Below are 17,928 nucleotides of genomic sequence, written 5' to 3' on the forward strand. Positions count from 1 at the left end.
TGACACTGAAGAACAGAGACTTGACCATCTAAGGTCGGGTCGCTAAAAGATGGTATCAGAGCACACGCTGAGTGTAGGACACGACCACTAAGATAAACCATAGGTCACTCTTCTCTACTCATTTCTGACTCCTCTCCATTTTCTACTCTTTAGGATGACAGAGATGATGAACAAGTTTGCACAACCGGATGAAGACACACCTTTTGGACATCACTTGAAGGAAGTCACTAGGTACTTGAACATTGGAATACCAAGCTTCACCGGGACATACAACGCCACCCTACCAGAAGAGGAGCGCTGGATGATTCAAGTACAAGTTCCAGGAAGGACGTTCTCGCCAACCTCTAAACCCATAGAATTTTCCTTCGACGCACCAACCTGGAGTTTAGGAAAGAGTATGGCAGCTCACATCACCATGGGACGCATTGGAGAAGTGTATCACAGGGATCTCAAGGACACTATTTACCAAATATGTGGGCGCCGAGACGAGCAATGGGAAGTGATCAACACTAAGAAGGATAGATCCATTGCTGCTTTCATCCAGGAGTTAAACCAGCACATTCGACGTCAGGAGAACCAGATGTGCGCAGACATGATGGACTTGAAGAAGGCGAAGACTAGGATCATTGAGCTGGAGGAACAACTCAAGTTTACACGCGATGGATATGAGGAGGAAATCAAGACACTACTGGAGAAGAATGACGACCTAGTTAAGAAGATTGGAGTATTCATGGGAGACCCCACACCAGTAGAAGAAGACGAAGAACCCAAGGAGATTCGCCCCGAGGACTACATCATCATCGACGACACCAATTCAGATCCTAGTGAGGATGACTTTGAAGACGAAGCTGGAGCAGACATCATGGAGTCTTCCACCGATCAAAATTTCTAGATGACAACCATATATTATTAGTATTCCCGCATGTAAGCAGTAGTAGTTGAGCACTTTTGCGATAGTTCTAGACCGCTTGTATGCCCTTGCTTGATTGATTGAGTGAAACGATTGTGTTTGTCTCATGCGCATATGGGTAGTACTTTCTCATTAGACCCCTTTTCTATTCTGATCTCTTCCATCTAAACCCATCAGATGCCTCCGAGACGTGACACCGGTTTTGCTTTCCTGCCGGAACTCACCGAGTTGATCTAGCAGCAGAATACCCTGATGTAGTTGTTAGTTCAGACCCAAGGCAACAACAACAACAACAATCCACCACCACCACTAGTTGACAACCTAGCCCGTTTTCTGAGGTTACAGCCGCCGGTGTTTTCCAGTAGCACCGAGCCTATAGTTGCTGATGATTGGCTACGCCGTATTGGAAGGGAGTTGACCACCACAGGTTGCACAGATGCTGTGAAGGTGCGCTTTGCCGCACACCAGTTGGATGGACCAGCAGCCTCATGGTGGGAGAATTATACGACCACTTTTCCTGTAGCCAATGTCACTTGGGACCAGTTTCAGCAAGCTTTCCGCACAACCCATGTATCAACTGGAGCTATGTAGATGAAGAAGTGGGAGTTCCGCAACTTACGCCAGGGGAACTGTACTGTGGCTCAGTACGTGGATGAGTTTAGCAAGTTATCTCGCTATGCCCCTGATGATGTGGCCACAGATGCCGCGAAGCATGGGAAGTTTATGGAAGGGCTAAATGATGAGATGAGCATGCAGTTGATGGTAGCAACCTTCAACAACTACCAGGAGTTGGTAGATAAGGCTCTTATGATTGAAGGGAAGCAGCAGCAGATTGAGAGCCGTAAGAGGAAGTACAGACAAGGGAAGTATAACTCAGGAGCTCAGCAGAAGCCTCGCCTAACCCCGAACTCGGGAGGACTTGTTCATAACCATGGAGGTCACAACCACACTGGAGGAGGATCGCATAATCACAATGGTGCTAAGAATGGAAATGGGAACCGAGCTAACAACAACCAGAACCGCTCCAACCCAGCCACACCCGCCAAAAGAGACCTAAGTCAAGTTACTTGCTTTAAGTGCGGGAAGACAGGGCACTATGCTAATGATTGTCCCAAAGGAAGGAATTGAAACGGAAATGGGAGCACTGGCAAGAAGCCTAATCCATTCAACAAAGGACAAGTTAACCACGTTAACGTGGAGGAGGTTGAAGAGCAGCCGGACGCGGTAATAGGTAAGTTTTTGGTTAAGTCATTTACCGCTCTTGTTCTTTTCAATACTGGTGCATCGCATTCATACATATCAAGGGGATTCGTGGAAAAGTTTAAACTACCAACCCAAACCCTTAGGACCCCTCTCCTAATGAGTTCACCCGGAGCAAAGTACATGGCTAGACGATGGTGCGACCAGATACCCCTAACCATTGGCACACATGTTTTTCCGTCCGACCTAATTATCTTGGAGTCACAAGGATTGGATGTGTGCTTATGCAGGATGGAAGAGTTGTTTCGTATGCCTCACGACAACTAAATCCTCATGAGTTGAACTATGCCACACATGATTTGGAGCTAGCAGCCGTAGTGCATGCGTTGAAGACTTGGAGACATTACCTTATTGGAAACCGTTGTGATGTGTACACGGATCATAAGAGTTTGAAGTACATCTTCACACAGAAGGAGCTGAACCTTAGGCGGAGGACATGGTTGGAGCTTATGTCGTAGCAGACGCTTTGAGCCGGAAGAGTTATGCCAATATCCTTGAAAGTAAGGGATTGCGAAGGAGTTAGCAGAGGATATCATGGAACTTTGATTGGAGATAGTTCCAAGAGGTTTCATTGCAACAATGGAGGTTCAGTCGACATTATTAGGCAAGATTCGAGAAGCTCAGAATGATGACAAAGAGATTGCCAAGATAAAGGAGAAGATGAGCAAAGGAAAGGCCAAAGGTTTTCGTGAGGATGAGCACGATAGCTTGTGGTTTGAGGATCGAGTTTATGTGCCCAACAACCCAGAGATCAGGAAGTTAATACTTCAGGAGGCTCATGACTCACCATACTCGATACACCCAGAAACACCAAGATGTATTTGGATTTGAAGGAACGTTTCTGGTGGACTGGTATGAAGAAGGATATCGCCGAGTATGTAGCCGTATGTGATGTATGTCAAAGAGTAAAAGCAGAGCATCAGAAGCCAGCATGACTGTTACAGCCTATGCCTATACTCGAATGGAAGTGGGATAAACTTGGCATGGATTTTATCACTGGATTGCCTAGAACCAAAGCAGGATATGATTCTATATGGGTAGTAGTCGATCGCTTGACCAAAGTGGCTCACTTTATCCCAGTGAAAACCACATATACAAGTGCGAAGTTGGACAAGATATATATGTCCAGGATCGTATGTCTGATGCAGTTCCGAGGACCATCGTATCAGATAGAGGAACACAGTTTACCTCAAAGTTTTGGCATCAGTTACATCAGACTTTGGGAACAATATTGGAGTTCAGTACAGCATTCCACCCGTAGACGGATGGACAGACGGAGAGAGTCAACCAGATACTAGAAGATATGTTGAGAGCCTTTGCGCTAGATTATGGATCTAGTTGGGATGACAATTTGCCTTACGCAGAGTTCTCGTACAACAATAGCTACCAAGCCAGTTTGAAGATGGCACCGTTTGAAGCCCTGTATGGACGCATGTGCAGAACGCCGTTGATGTGGGATGAGGTAGGAGACCGGCAGTTGTTTGGACAAGACTTGATTAAGGAGTCTGAGGAGAAGGTTAAACTGATTCATGATAGACTGAAGATTGCTCAGTCCAGGCAGAAGAGTTACGCAGATTCGAAATGCAAGGAGGTAACCTATGAAATTGGAGATAGAGCATATTTGCGAGTATCACCTTTACGAGGAGTGAAACATTTTGGAGTTAAGGGAAAGTTAGCCCCAAGATTTGTAGGACCGTATCGTGTTTTGGAACGGATGGGAGAAGTTGCCTACAAGTTGAAGTTACCTGAGGGATTGTCAGGAGTTCACGATGTGTTTCATGTTTCACAGTTGAAGAAGTGTCATGTTGAGATGGCCGATATACCGTTAAGAGATACAGTACCCTTGGAGGCGATTCAGTTGGACAGTGATTTGACTTATGAGGAGAAGCCAGTTAAGATTCTTGAGTTTGCCAGCCGAGTCACCCGCAGCAAGGTTATCAAGTTTTGCAAAGTTCAGTGGAGCCACCATACCGAGGATGAAGCCACCTGGGAACAAGAGGATGATCTCCACAAAGACCACCCACACCTATTTTCTAGCCAACCCGAATCTCGAGGGCGAGATTCATCTTAAGGGGGGTAGGTTTGTAACATCCCAAAATTTCAATTTGGAATGTTATACATAAGTCATTCATGCATATCATATTTTATTGCATCTTCGTTCTGCAATCCTTGAAATCCTAAGCAACTCAAGGACCCTCGGAGAGAGTTGGGGATTTCCCGGTTTTCATATTTGATTTTTATCAAATAATGAAACAAGGATTTTTGATTTTAATAATTTTTTATCTCCAAAAAATATTTCATTTTAAAATAAATGAGAGGAGATAATATGCCTTCTCCAAAATAATTGAAATATTGGAGGAAAAATATTAAAAATCATTTATTTGATTTTATTGGGATTTTATTTGCAATTAGAAAAATTACAGTTTTTTCAAAGTTGCATTTTAGTGCCAAGAAAATGTTCATCTTGTTCTAAATATTTTATTTAGACGGTGAAAATTTGTTTTGGCATTTTTAGATTTTTATTTTATTTTCTAGGATTTTATTTCTATCGGCGAAATTGTTTTTTTAAATCTCTCCAGCCGATTGGGCCGAAACCCAGCCGGGCCGCCGGCCCAAGTCACCGCCGCCGCCGACTCGGACGACGAGTCCAAGCCGGATTCCTCCGCCGCCGCGCCTTGCCCCCTACCCCAAGTCACCGCCCCGGCTTTAAAGCCGTCGCCAAGCCCCCACCGCCGCCCCGAGCCGCCACCGCAGCCCCGCCGCCTGCCGCGCCCACGCCGCCCGCAGCTGCCGCCTGCCGCCGAGCCCCGCCGCCCAACCCCGCCTCGCCGGAGCCCCTCGCCGGAGGTACCGCGCCGGATTCCGAGCCGCCGTTTTTTTAAAACCGTTCGGTTTTTTTTAGAAAACCCTAGTTCGTTTTTTTAGATCGGTTCGACGGGTTTTCTCGGTTCTTCTAATTGGCGGACGTTCGTCCGTACGTTCGTTTTAACGAACGGTTTTCACCTGTTAGTTACAGTTAATGAATGCACGTTCGTTAGTCTGTTGGTCAGTTTTCTTTTTATCGGATTAATCTGTGATTATTTTCGATCGCGATTTCTGATCCGATCTTAGTTTCTGTTTATCTTTTTGCTCTTTAGTCGGAATCAGGCGATTCAAGCGCCTAGATCTTCGTCTCGAGACCCTCTTTCTATTTAACCAACTTGCACAAGTTTTTGCTACTGTAAAATTTGGCCTAAGTCCAGATTAGTAAACGGATCTTGTTTCTTTCGCCGTTTGAGTTTCGTTGCTCCGTTCGATTTATTCTTTTTGCGTATCGGAGTTCTTAAGTTGAACTTTCTGGTCAACCTCTCTTATTTGAGTTTTGCTTGCACATCTTTGCTTGTTTCTTAAGTATGTTATTGTTTGTTTGCGATAGAACACCCGAAGTGCGAAGCGTGTTACTACGAGTCTCTAGGTTTTGCGGATCGTCAGCAAGGCAAGTAACACATTGATCATACCCTTTTCATACGCAGTTTTTATGCATTAGTTCCAATCCTCAAACATTGCATGATTAGGATGTCATTAACTTGTGGGTTGGGAAGTAGTTGTTGAGGTAGAACCTATTGCCCTGTTACTATCAAACCCTTGGGAGTTACTTCTACGTGTTGTTTATATTGCTATGCTATGCTATGCTCGTAGACGTGGTTTGGGTTTGAGTGAAATCCATGACAGATGTGAGATTGTTAATTAATGGTTCAACTTAAGGTGGCAACTTAAATTAACATCTGGGTGGATTGAGGCACCTGGGGAACCCAGTGTTGTCTGTTTTTTGGAAATCCCGGGGTACCCGTGTGATCTTCCTATGGACCGCCACCCAGGCTCAAAGCGAACTGGGATGATTCATGCTAGAAACTTCTGTGTACAGCCACAAGCTATTATGGGCTCTAGCATAGTTGAGTAAGTTACGTGAAGCTCTTGAAGAGGTAGATCAGTAGGTAGTGGGTTTTGTAGGTTTGGTATGGTCTACCCAGAGTAAAGAGTTAATGTTTCTGAAAGACTGTGTCTCGGTCATCCATTTCTCAAACACCGTGTAGTGCGAGAAATCCAACGGCGGCGATCGGGTCTTGTGGGAAAAGTGCGCAAACCTCTGCAGAGTGTACAATCTAATCATGGTTAGCCGTGTCCCCGGTTATGGACAAATTTGAGTATCTAGTACTTGGGTTATCACATGTATCTCATCACTTTTAATTAATATTATTGGGTTGTTAACTACTTTAATTTGGGATTGAGTTGGGGTTACCTTCTCAATATTGTTCAACCACCATGATAGTTAAATTAAAATCTATTCCTTTGTTGTAGGGAAAAATTGGCTTTACGCAAAACTATAAACATAGAGCTTTCCACCAGCCAAATATGCATGTAGTGATAGCATTATTCTGTTCTTGCTCTACTGTGCTATTTTGCCACCATATTCCATGTGCTGACCCGTTTTCGGGCTGCAACATATTATGTTGTAGACTTTTCAGACGAGGAGTAAGGTTTGTTAGGTCGTTGTCGTGCAACTCAGCTATGCCGTTGGAGTTGATGGACTCACTTTATCTTCCAAGCCTTCCGCTGTTATCGCATTAGGTGGCCTTAAGCCATATTATTGTAATAAGTTCTCTCTTGAGATTTTTTGATGTAATAAGTGTGTGATTGCTACTCTATTATAAATCCTTCGAGTACTATGTGTGTCAGCATTACCGATCCAGGGATGACACTGAAGCACAGAGACTTGACCATCTGAGGTCGGGTCGCTACACGTATGCATCAATTTCTATGTTAGGCTGAAGTTTCTGTCACTCTTGCCCTCCAATACATAGTTCTATGAACATACAACTAACCCTATGGTGTGATCCACGCACGCACTCATATGATGGGCACCAAACGAAAGCAACATAACCACAAGCAAACTAAATCAATCATAGCAATTCATCAACCACCGATAGGACAACGAAAATCTACTCAGACATCATAGGATGGCAACACAACATTGGATAATAATATGAAGCATAAAGCACCATGTTCAAGTAGAGGGCACAATGGGTTGCGGGAGAGTGGACCGCTATAGATAGAGGGGGGAAGGTGATGGAGATGTTGGTGAAGATGGCGGAGGTGTTGGTGTAGATTGCGGTGATGATGATGGACCCCGGTGGCACTCCGGCGCCACCGGAAGCTAGGGGGAGAGAGCCCCCCTCCTTCTTCTTCTTCCTTGACCTTCTCCCTAGATGCGAGAAGGGTTTCCCCTCTGGTCCATGGTATCCATGGCGTGGGAGGGCCGAGAGCCCCTTTGAGATTGGATCTGTCTCTCTGTCTCTCTCTGTTTCTGCATTCTGGAATTCCGCCCTTTCACCGTTTCTTATATATCCGGAGATCCGTAACTCCGATTGGATTGAAACCTTCGCCCCAATTTTTTCCCCGAAAATTAGCTTTCTTTCCGCCAAATAAGAGCAGTAACCGCCTTACGGGGGCCCATGAGGGTCAGGGGCGCACCGGGGGGGGCACCTCATGCCCCCCTCAGGCACCGTCTCGCGTTCCCATTTGGACTCCGTCTGATATGGATTTTCTGTGAAACAAAAAACATGCAACAAACAGGAACTGGCACTGGGCACTGGATCAATATGTTAGTCCCAAAAGTAGTATAAATTTTTTCCAAAAGTATATCAAAGTTGTAGAATATTGGCATGGAACAATAAAAAAATATAGATACGACGGAGACGTATCAGCACTCCGGCGCCACCGAAAGCGAGGGGGGAGAGCCCCCCTCCTTCTTCCTTGGCCTCCCCCCCTAGATGGGGGAGAGTTCCCCCTCTGGTCCTTGGTCTCCATGGAGGCGGAGGGGCGGGAGCCCCTCCGAGATTAGATCTCCCTCTCTGTTCTCTTCTGTTTCGCGTTCCCAGATCTGGCTGAAAACCGTTTCTTATATTCCTGGAGATCTGTAACCCCGATTGCGCTGAGATTTTAACACGATTTTTTCCGGATATAAGCTTCCTTGCGCCTGAAGTAGAGGTCCAACCAACGTACGAGGTGGGCACAACCCACCATCGCGCCAGGGGCCTCTGGCGCGCCCTGGTTTCTTGTGCCCTGTGTGGGCCTCCATTTGCGGTGATTCCAACTCCCAAAAATCACATATATTCCAAATAATTCTCTGCAAAATTTTATTGCATTTGGACTTAGTTTGATATGGATATTCTGCGATACAAAAAACATGCAAAAACAGGAAGTGGCACTTGATCAATAGGTTAGTCCAATAAATCATATAAAAAGTTGCCAAAACTGTATAAAAGTTGTATAATATTGGCATGAAACAATCAAAAAATATAGATATGACGGAGACGTATCAGCATCCCCAAGCATAATTCATGCTCGTCCTCGAGCAGCTAAATGATAAAAAAAATAATTTTTGATGTGGAATGCTACCTAGTATAAACTTGATCATATATCTAATCATGGCATGAATATTGAGACATAAGTGATTCAAAGCAATAGTCTATGATTTGACATAGAGATATCAATACTCAGGCATCCCAACAAACAATCATGTCTTTCAAAATATCAATGCTAAAGAAAGCTATTGATACGTCTGCAACGTATCTATAATTTTTGATTGTTCCATGCTATTATATATTTTGTTTTGGATGTTTAATGGGCTTATTTATACACTTTATATTATTTTTTGGACTAACCTATTAACCGGAGGCCCAGCCCAAATTGCTGTTTTTTTGCCTATTTCAGTGTTTTGCAGAAAAGGAATATCAAACGGAGTCCAAACGGAATGAAAAGTTCGGGAGCGTGATTTTTGGAACAAACGTGATCCAGAGGACTTTGAGTGGACGTCAAGCAACCAACAAGGAGGCCACGAGGCAGGGGAGCATGCCTACCCCCTGGGTGGGCCTCGTGGGCCCCTTGTGGCTCCACCGACCTACTTCTTCCTCCTATATATACCTACGTACACTGAAAACATCCAGGAGCACCACGAAACCCTATTTCCACCGCCGTAACCTTCTCCCAAGAGATCCCATCTTGGGGCTTTTTCCGGAGCTCCCGGAGGGGGCATTGATCACGGAGGGCCTCTACATCAACTCCATGGCCCCTCCAATGATGTGTGAGTAGTTTACCTCAGACCTTCGGGTCCATAGTTCTTAGCTAGATGGCCTCTTCTCTCTCTTTGGATCTCAATACAAAGTTCTCCTCGATTCTCTTGGAGATCTATTCGATGTAATCTTCTTTTACGGTGTGTTTGTCGAGATCCCATGAATTGTGGGTTTATGATCAAAACTATCAATGAACAATATTTGAATCTTCTCTGAATTATTTTATGTATGATTGGTTATCTTTGCAAGTCTCTTCGAATTATCAATTTAGTTTGTCCTACTAGATTGATCTTTCTTGCAATGGGAGAAGTGCTTAGCTTTGGGTTCAATCTTGCGATAATCGATCCCAGTGACAGTAGGGAAACGACACGTATTGTATTGTTGCCAGTGAGGATAAAAAGATGGGGTTTATATCATATTGCATGAGTTTATCCCTCTACATCATGTCATCTTGCTTAAAGCGTTACTCCGTTCTTATGAACTTAATACTCTAGATGCATGCTGGATAGCGGTCGATGTGTGGAGTAATAGTAGTAGATGGAGGCAGGAGTCGGTCTACTTGTCACAGATGTGATGCCTATATACATGATCATACCTAGATATCCTCATAATTATCCGTTTTTCTACCAATTGCTCGACAGTGATTTTTTCACCCACCGTAATACTTATGCTATCTTGAGAGAAGCCACTAGTGAAACCTATGGCCCCGGGGTCTATTTTCCATCATACAAGTTTCCAATCTATTTTATTTTGCAATCTTTACTCTCAATTTATATCATAAAAATACCAAAAATATTTATCTTATTATCATTATCTCTATCAGATCTCACTCTTGCAAGTGGCCGTGAAGGGATTGACAACCCCACTATCGTGTTGGTTGCGAGGTTCTTATTTGTTTGTGTAGGTACGAGGTGACTTGCGTGTGGTCTCATACTGGATTGATACCTTGGTTCTCAAAAACCGAGGGAAATACTTACGCTGCTTTACTGCATCACCCTTTCCTCTTCAAGGGAAAACCAACGCATGCTCAAGAGGTAGCAAGAAGGATTTTTGGCGCCGTTGCCGGGGAGATCTACGCCAAGTCAAGACATACCAAGTACCCATCACAACTCTTATCCTTCGCATTACATTATTTGCCATTTTCCTCTCGCTTTCCTCTCCCCCACTTCACCCTTGCCATTTTATTCGCCCTCTTTTCCTTCCGCTCTCTCTTTCCATTCGCTTTTTCCTTGCTTGTTTGCTTGTGTGCTGGATTGCTTGCTTGTCACGATGGCTCAAGATAATACTAAATTGTGTGACTTTGCCAATACCAACAATAATGATTTTAATAGCACTCCGATTGCTCCTCTTACTGACGCCGAATCTTGTGAGATTAATACTGCTTTGCTGAATCTTGTCATGAAAGATCCGTTTTTTGGCCTTCCTAGTGAAGATGCCGCTACCCATCTAAACAACTTTGTTGATTTGTGTGATATGCAAAATAAGAAAGATGTGGATAATGATATTGTTAAACTTAAGCTATTTCCGTTTTCGCTTAGAGATCGTGCTAAAGCTTGGTTTTCGTCTTTGCCTAAAAATAGTATTGATTCATGGAATAAGTGCAAAGATGCTTTTATATCTAAGTATTTTCCTCCCACTAAGATCATCTCTCTTAGAAACGATATTATGAATTTTAAGCAACTTGATCATGAGCATGTTGCAAAATCTTGGGAGAGGATGAAATTAATGATACGTAATTGCCCTACACATGGTTTGAATTTATGGATGATTATACAAAAAATTTATGCCGGATTGAATTTTGCTTCTAGAAATCTTTTAGATTCGGCCGCGGGAGGCACTTTTATGGAAATCACTTTAGGAGAAGCTATCAAACTACTAGATAATATTATGGTCAATTATTCTCAATGGCACACTGAAAGATCTACTAGTAAAAAGGTGCATGCAATTGAAGAGATTAATGTTTTGTGTGGAAAGATGGATGAACTTATGAAATTGTTTGCTAATAACAGACTCCTAATGATCCCAATGATATGCCTTTGTCTACTTTGATTGAGAATAATAACGAATCTATGGATGTGAATTTTGTTGGTAGGAACAATTTTGGTAATAACGCGTATAGAGGTAATCCTAGGCCGTTTCCTAGTAATTCCTCTAATAATTATGGTAATTCCTACAACAATTCTTATGGAAATTATAATAAGATGCCCTCTGATTTTGAATCTAATATTACAGAATTTATTAGTTCGCAAAATAGTTTCAATTCTTTAATTGAAGAAAAATTGTCTAAGATTGATGAGTTGGCTAGGAACGTGGATAGAATTTCTCTTGATGTTGATTCTTTGAAACTTAGAGCTATTCCACCTAAGCATGATATCAATGAGTGTCTCAAAGCTATGAGAATTTTCATTGATGAGTGCAAAGAAAGAACCGCTAGGATGCGTGTAAAAAAGATTGCTTTGTGAAAGTGTGTTCTTCTAGTTTCCATGATAATAATGATGAAGATCTAAAAGTTATTGATGTGTCCCCTATTAAATCTTTGTTTTGCAATATGAATCTTGATAATGATGGTACTGCAGATGAGTCAACTTTAGTTAGAAGGCGTCCCAAAAATTCAGAGTTTTCATATCTTGATGCTAAAATTGATAAAAGTGGGATTGGAGAGGTCAAAACTTTAAATAGCAATGAACCACTATCTTAGATTTCAAGGAATTTAATTATGATAATTACTCTTTGATAGATTGTATTTCCTTGTTGCAATCCATGCTAAATTCTCCTCATGCTTATAGTCAAAATAAAGCTTTTACTAAACATATCGTTGAGTCTTTAATGCAATCTTACGAAGAAAAACTTGATTTGGAAGTTTCTATCCCCAGAAAACTTTATGATGTGTGGGAACCTACAATTAAAATAAAAATTAAAGATCGTGAATGCTATGCTTTGTGTGATTTGGGTGCTAGTGTTTCCACGATCCCAAAAACTTTGTGTGATTTGCTAGGTTTCCATGAATTTGATGATTGTTCTTTAAACTTGCACCTTGCGGATTCCACCATTAAGAAACCTATGGGAAGAATTAATGATGTTCTTATTGTTGCAAATAGGAATTATGTGCCCATAGATTTCATTGTTCTTGATACAGATTGCAATCCTTCATGTCCTATTATTCTTGGTAGACCTTTCCTTAGAACGATTGGTGCAATTATTGATATGAAGGAAGGGAATATTAGACACCAATTTCCGTTAAGGAAATGCATGAAACACTTCCCTAGAAATAAAATTAAATTACCATATGAATCTATTATGAGAGCCACTTATGGATTGCCTACCAAAGATGGCAATACCTAGATCTATCCTCGCTTTTATGCCTAGCTAGGGGCGTTAAACGATAACACTTGTTGGGAGGCAACCCAATTCTATTTTTGTTACTTGCTTTTTTTTCCTGTTTAGTAATAAATAATTTAGCTAGCCTATGTTTTGGTTGTGTTTTTCGTGTTTAATTAGTGTTTGTGCCAAGTAGAACCGTTGGGAAGACTTGGGGAAAGTCTTTTTGTTCTTGCTGTAAAAAACAGAAACTTTAGTGCTCACGAGAATTGCTGCCATTTTTTACTGGAGAGTTCTATTTAGTTAATTATTTTTGCAGATGATTAATAGATAAATTCCTCACGTCCATAAATTTATTTTAGAGTTTTTGGGGTTCCAGAAGTATTCTACACCTACAGATTACTACAGACTGTTCTGTTTTGACAGATTCTGTTTTTCGTGTGTTGTTTGCTTATTTTGATGAATCTATGGCTAGTAATAGAGTTTATGAACCATAGAAAAGTTGGAATACATTAGGTTTAACACCAATATAAATAAGTAATGAGTTCATTACAGTACCTTGAAGTGGTGGTTTGTTTTCTTTTACTAACGGAGCTCACGAAGATTTTCTTTTAAGTTTTGTGTTGTGAAGTTTTCAAGTTTTGGGTAAAGATTTGATGGATTATGGAACAAGGAGTGGAAAGATCCTAAGCTTGGGGATGCCCAAGGCACCCCAAGGTAAAATACAAGTACAACCAAAATCCTAAGCTTGGGGATACCCCGGAAGGCATCCCCTCTTTCGTCTTCGTCCATCGGTAACTTTACTTGGAGCTTTTCACCACATGATATGTGTTTTGCTTGGAGCGTCTTGTATGATTTGAGTCTTTTCTTGTTAGTTTACCACAATCATCCTTGCTGTACACCTTTCTAGAGAGACACATATGAATCGGAATTTATTATAATACTCTATGTGCTTAACTTATATCTTTTGAGCTATATAGTTTTTGCTCTAGTGCTTCACTTATATCTTTTAGAGCACGGTGGTGGTTTCATTTTATAGAAATAATTGATCTCACATGATTCAATTATATTATTTTGAGAGTCCTTTAGAACAGCGTGGTAATTCACTTTGGTTATAAATTTTAAATGCTACGAGAAGTTGGATGCTTGATAGATTGTTTTGAGATATAAAGGTGGTAATATTAGAGGTGTGCTAGTTGAGTAATTGTGAAATTGATGAATACTTCTGTTGAAGTTGGCAAGTCCTGTAGCATGCACGCATGGTAAATTTTATGTGACAAATTTGAAGCATGGGGTGTTCTTTGATTGCTTTCCTTATGAGTGGCGGTCGGGGACGAGCGATGGTCTTTTGCTACCAATCTATCCCCTAGGAGCATGCGCGTAGTGCTTGGTTTTGATGACTTGTAGATTTTTGCAATAAGTATGTGAGTTCTTTATGACTAATGTTGAGTCCATGGATTATACGCACTCTCACCCTTCCATCATTGCTAGCCTCTTGGGTACCGTGCATTGCCCTTTCTCACCTTGAGAGTTGGTGCAAACTTCGCCGCTGCATCCAAACCCCGTGATATGATACGCTCTATCACACATAAGCCTCCTTATATCTTCCTCAAAACAGCCACCATACCTACCTATTATGGCATTTCCATAGCCATTCCGAGATATATTGCCATGCAACTTTCCACCATTCCATTTATTATGACACGCTTCATCATTGTCATATTGCCATGCATGATCATGTAGTTGACATCATATTTGTGGCAAAGCCACCGTTCATAAATTTTCATACATGTCACTCTTGATTCATTGCATATCCCGGTACATCACCGGAGGCATTCACATAGAGTCATATTTTTTTCTAAGTATTGAGTTGTAATTCTTGAGTTGTAAGTAAAAAGAAGTGGGATGATCATCATTATTAGAGCATTATCCCAGTGAGGAAAGGATGATGGAGACTATGATTCCCCCACAAGTCGGGATGACACTCCGGACGAAAAAAAGAGAAAAGAGGCCAAAAAAAGAAAGAAGGCCCAAATAAAAAAAATATAAGAGAGAAAAAGAGAGAAGGGACAATGTTATCCTTTTTCCACACTTGTGCTTCAAAGTAGCACCATGATCTTCATGATAGAGAGTCTCCTATGTTGTCACTTTCATAAACTAGTGGGAATATTTCATTATAGAACTTGGCTTGTATATTCCAATGATTGGCTTCCTCAAATGCCCTTGGTCTTCGTGAGAAAGCGAGTTGGATGCACACCCACTTAGTTTCTTTGATGAGCTTTTATATATTTATAGCTCTAGTGCATCCTTTGCATGGCAATCCCTACTCCTTGCATTGCCATCAATCGTTGGGCATCTCCATAGCCCATTGATTAGCCGTGTCAATGTGATACTTTCTCCCTTTTTGTCTTCTCACACAACCTCAATCATCATATTCTATTCCACCCATAGTGCTATGTCCATGGCTCGCGCTCATATATTGTGTAAAAGTTGAAAGAGTTTGAAAAGGCTAAGTATGAAACAATTGTTTGGCTTGTCATCGGGGTTGTGCATGATGAGAGCGTTTTGTGTGACGAAAATGAAACATGGCCAAACTATATGACTTTGTAGGGATAAGTTTTCTTTGGCTATGGTATTTTGATAAGACATAATTGCTTGATTAGCATACTTGGAGTATTACTATTTTCATGTCAACAATAAACTTTTATCTTGAATCTTTCGGATCTGAACATTCATACCACAATAGAGAAAAATACATTGAAGTATATTCTAGAAAGCATTGCACATCAAAAATTCTATTTTTATCATTTACCTACTCGAGGACGAGCAGGAATTAAGCTTGGGGATGCTTGATACGTCTCCAACGTATCTATAATTTTTGATTGTTCCATGCTATTATATATTCTGTTTTGTATATTTAATGGGCTTATTTATACACTTTTATATTATTTTTGGGACTAACCTATTAACCGAGGCCCAGCCCAAATTGCTGTTTTTTTTGCCTATTTTGGTGTTTTGCAGCAAAGGAATATCAAACGGAGTCCAAACGGAATTAAACCTTCGGGAGCGTGATTTTTGGAACAAACGTGATCCAGAGGACTTGGAGTGGACGTCATTGTGACGCCCCAAGACCGGAGCTTCAGATGCCTTCCAGGGTTTCCGAGTTCCATCATGTGACTTGTTTGGTTCTTTGCATTCATCATTGCATCATGTTCATTGCATCATGTCATCATGCCATCATGCCATTAATCTTTGCATCTCAAGTCGACTAAATAAATCGTATGGATCTTCGGTCCATTTAAATTGAGGGAATTCACATGGTGAGTTCTCTTTATAACAAATCCGCCCGATATTAGGGAGCTATATTAAATATTCCATTTTCGGAATCACCCATGAACACACTTGCAAATATTTCCCCATGCCTTCGTCCCATGCATCATCTCTTTCTCCTTTCCTTCTATTTCCTGTCTTTTGATAGTTCCATTTTCCCCTTCTCTATTAATGTCCATTCTTTTCCTATAAATTCTAGACCGTGCCAGGAACACCTCCTCCAATTTTCAGATCCTTTGGACTTGTTTTGGTTGGATTCAAAAATGGCTCAAGCTTGAATCTAATTCAAACTTGAATTATTTTTCTATCTCTAAAATAGTGCCAAACCATTTTATTCTATTTGTGCAAAGTTCTGGCGCTCCAAGAATATTTTTTTTTCTGAAATATTCTTTCCCTAACCCTCTCTTTATTTATTTTTCTTCTCTCTATTTGTTTTTTTGTTAAAGCAAATCAGAGAGGAGTGAGAGAGAGCAGCAGGCCCATTCTCCTTCTAGGCCCAGCCGGCGCCCTCCCCTAGGCGCATCCCTCTATACTGGGCCGGCCTCTAAGGCCCAGCCTGCTCTAACCCTAGCTGCCCCGATCCCCTCCACTCGATCCCCATCTCTCCCTCTTGTTCTTGTCCACCGCCGCCACTCTCACCACGCACGCACAGAGGAGCGAAGCCCGACTCCCCCATCTCCCTCGCAGCCCCGCTCGATCCCCTCAGCCTCCCTCCTCCTTCGATCCAGGGATCCAGGCTGGACCCCCGTCGGCCTCCTCGCCGCCATCGCGCCCACGGGGCCACCAGCTAGGCCCTGCGCCCGCAGACGTCGTCCTTCGGTGCCCCAAGTCCCGCACGACGCGCCAAGTCTCCATGGCCGCGCCTCCTTCGCCGCCCGGACCAGTCGTCCTCAACCCCGCCGAGCTCCATCGCGCCCCGCACCCTTAAGTGTCTTCCGCACCTCCACCGTCCATCTTCTCAGCTGTGCCGCCGTCGTTTTGCAGGAGCTCCGCCTCCCTAGCGAGAACAGCCACCACCGGAGTTGTTCTTCCTCCGTGTGCCGTCGTCGAGTTGCCATGGTCTCGACCTCTTGTGCCTCCTCCCTCCAGCGACGCCTTGCTGCTCCCTCCCATGCACAAGCCCCTCCTCTGCCATGGCCTTCCTCTTCCTGTGTCTGCAACAATGATGTGCTGCTGCAGCTGCTCTTCCTGCGCGCCGCCTCCCTCGCTGAGCCCCGTGGCGTGGCCCTTCTGCGGCAACTAGCGCCCCTCCATGGATGACCTCCACCACAGTTGCAACACCCGGAGCAAGACGACTACAACCCTGTGGCTTTCAGATGTATTGTTTTGGCCTTTGCATATCACTGTTGAACCGAGGAGACTAGCACCGCCAAGTCCAACGACAAACCTCGAAGATTTTTGAACGCGCCAAGTTTCCTCTCGAAAGTACATCTACATGATGACCCGCCAAGTACTACTACAAACCCGAAGAATTCGGATGCATCAAGTTCCCGAGGAGACCCGTTTTTCATCAAGTTCGACTACCCGTATCATCAAGTACCACTACGGCCGGAGACCTCGGACACGCCAAGTACCCCTTCGAGCTATCAATGCCGCAAGTGCCAAGTTCCACGACGACCCAAGTACCACGAGAACGTTTGTACCTCTACCATCGTCGAAGACCCGTGTAACACAAACATCAAGTTCAACTACCGTCGCATGAACCGCTACTTCCCACAACGAACCGTGAACAACTACTTCCCCTTCGACACGTGTACCCCTACCACCGAACTCGATCCATTCTGATAATGCACGCTTCAAAGGTATAACCCCGAGACACGTCCGTGAACGAATGCTTGCGATGTTTGAGATGCTCGTGTTTGCACCATGTCCAAATTGTCACTCGTTTCCTTGTCGCCAACTCGTGGGACACCCGGAATCCGGCAACGCCCCACCATCTTTTTCACGCATCCGCACACTTCTCCTTTGCATCGGTATCTCAATCGAGTTACCGGAATC

Source organism: Triticum urartu, chromosome 1A (genome assembly GCF_056163025.1).
Source record: "Triticum urartu cultivar PI428250 chromosome 1A, HENAU_Tu73, whole genome shotgun sequence".
Lineage (NCBI taxonomy): Eukaryota > Viridiplantae > Streptophyta > Magnoliopsida > Poales > Poaceae > Triticum > Triticum urartu.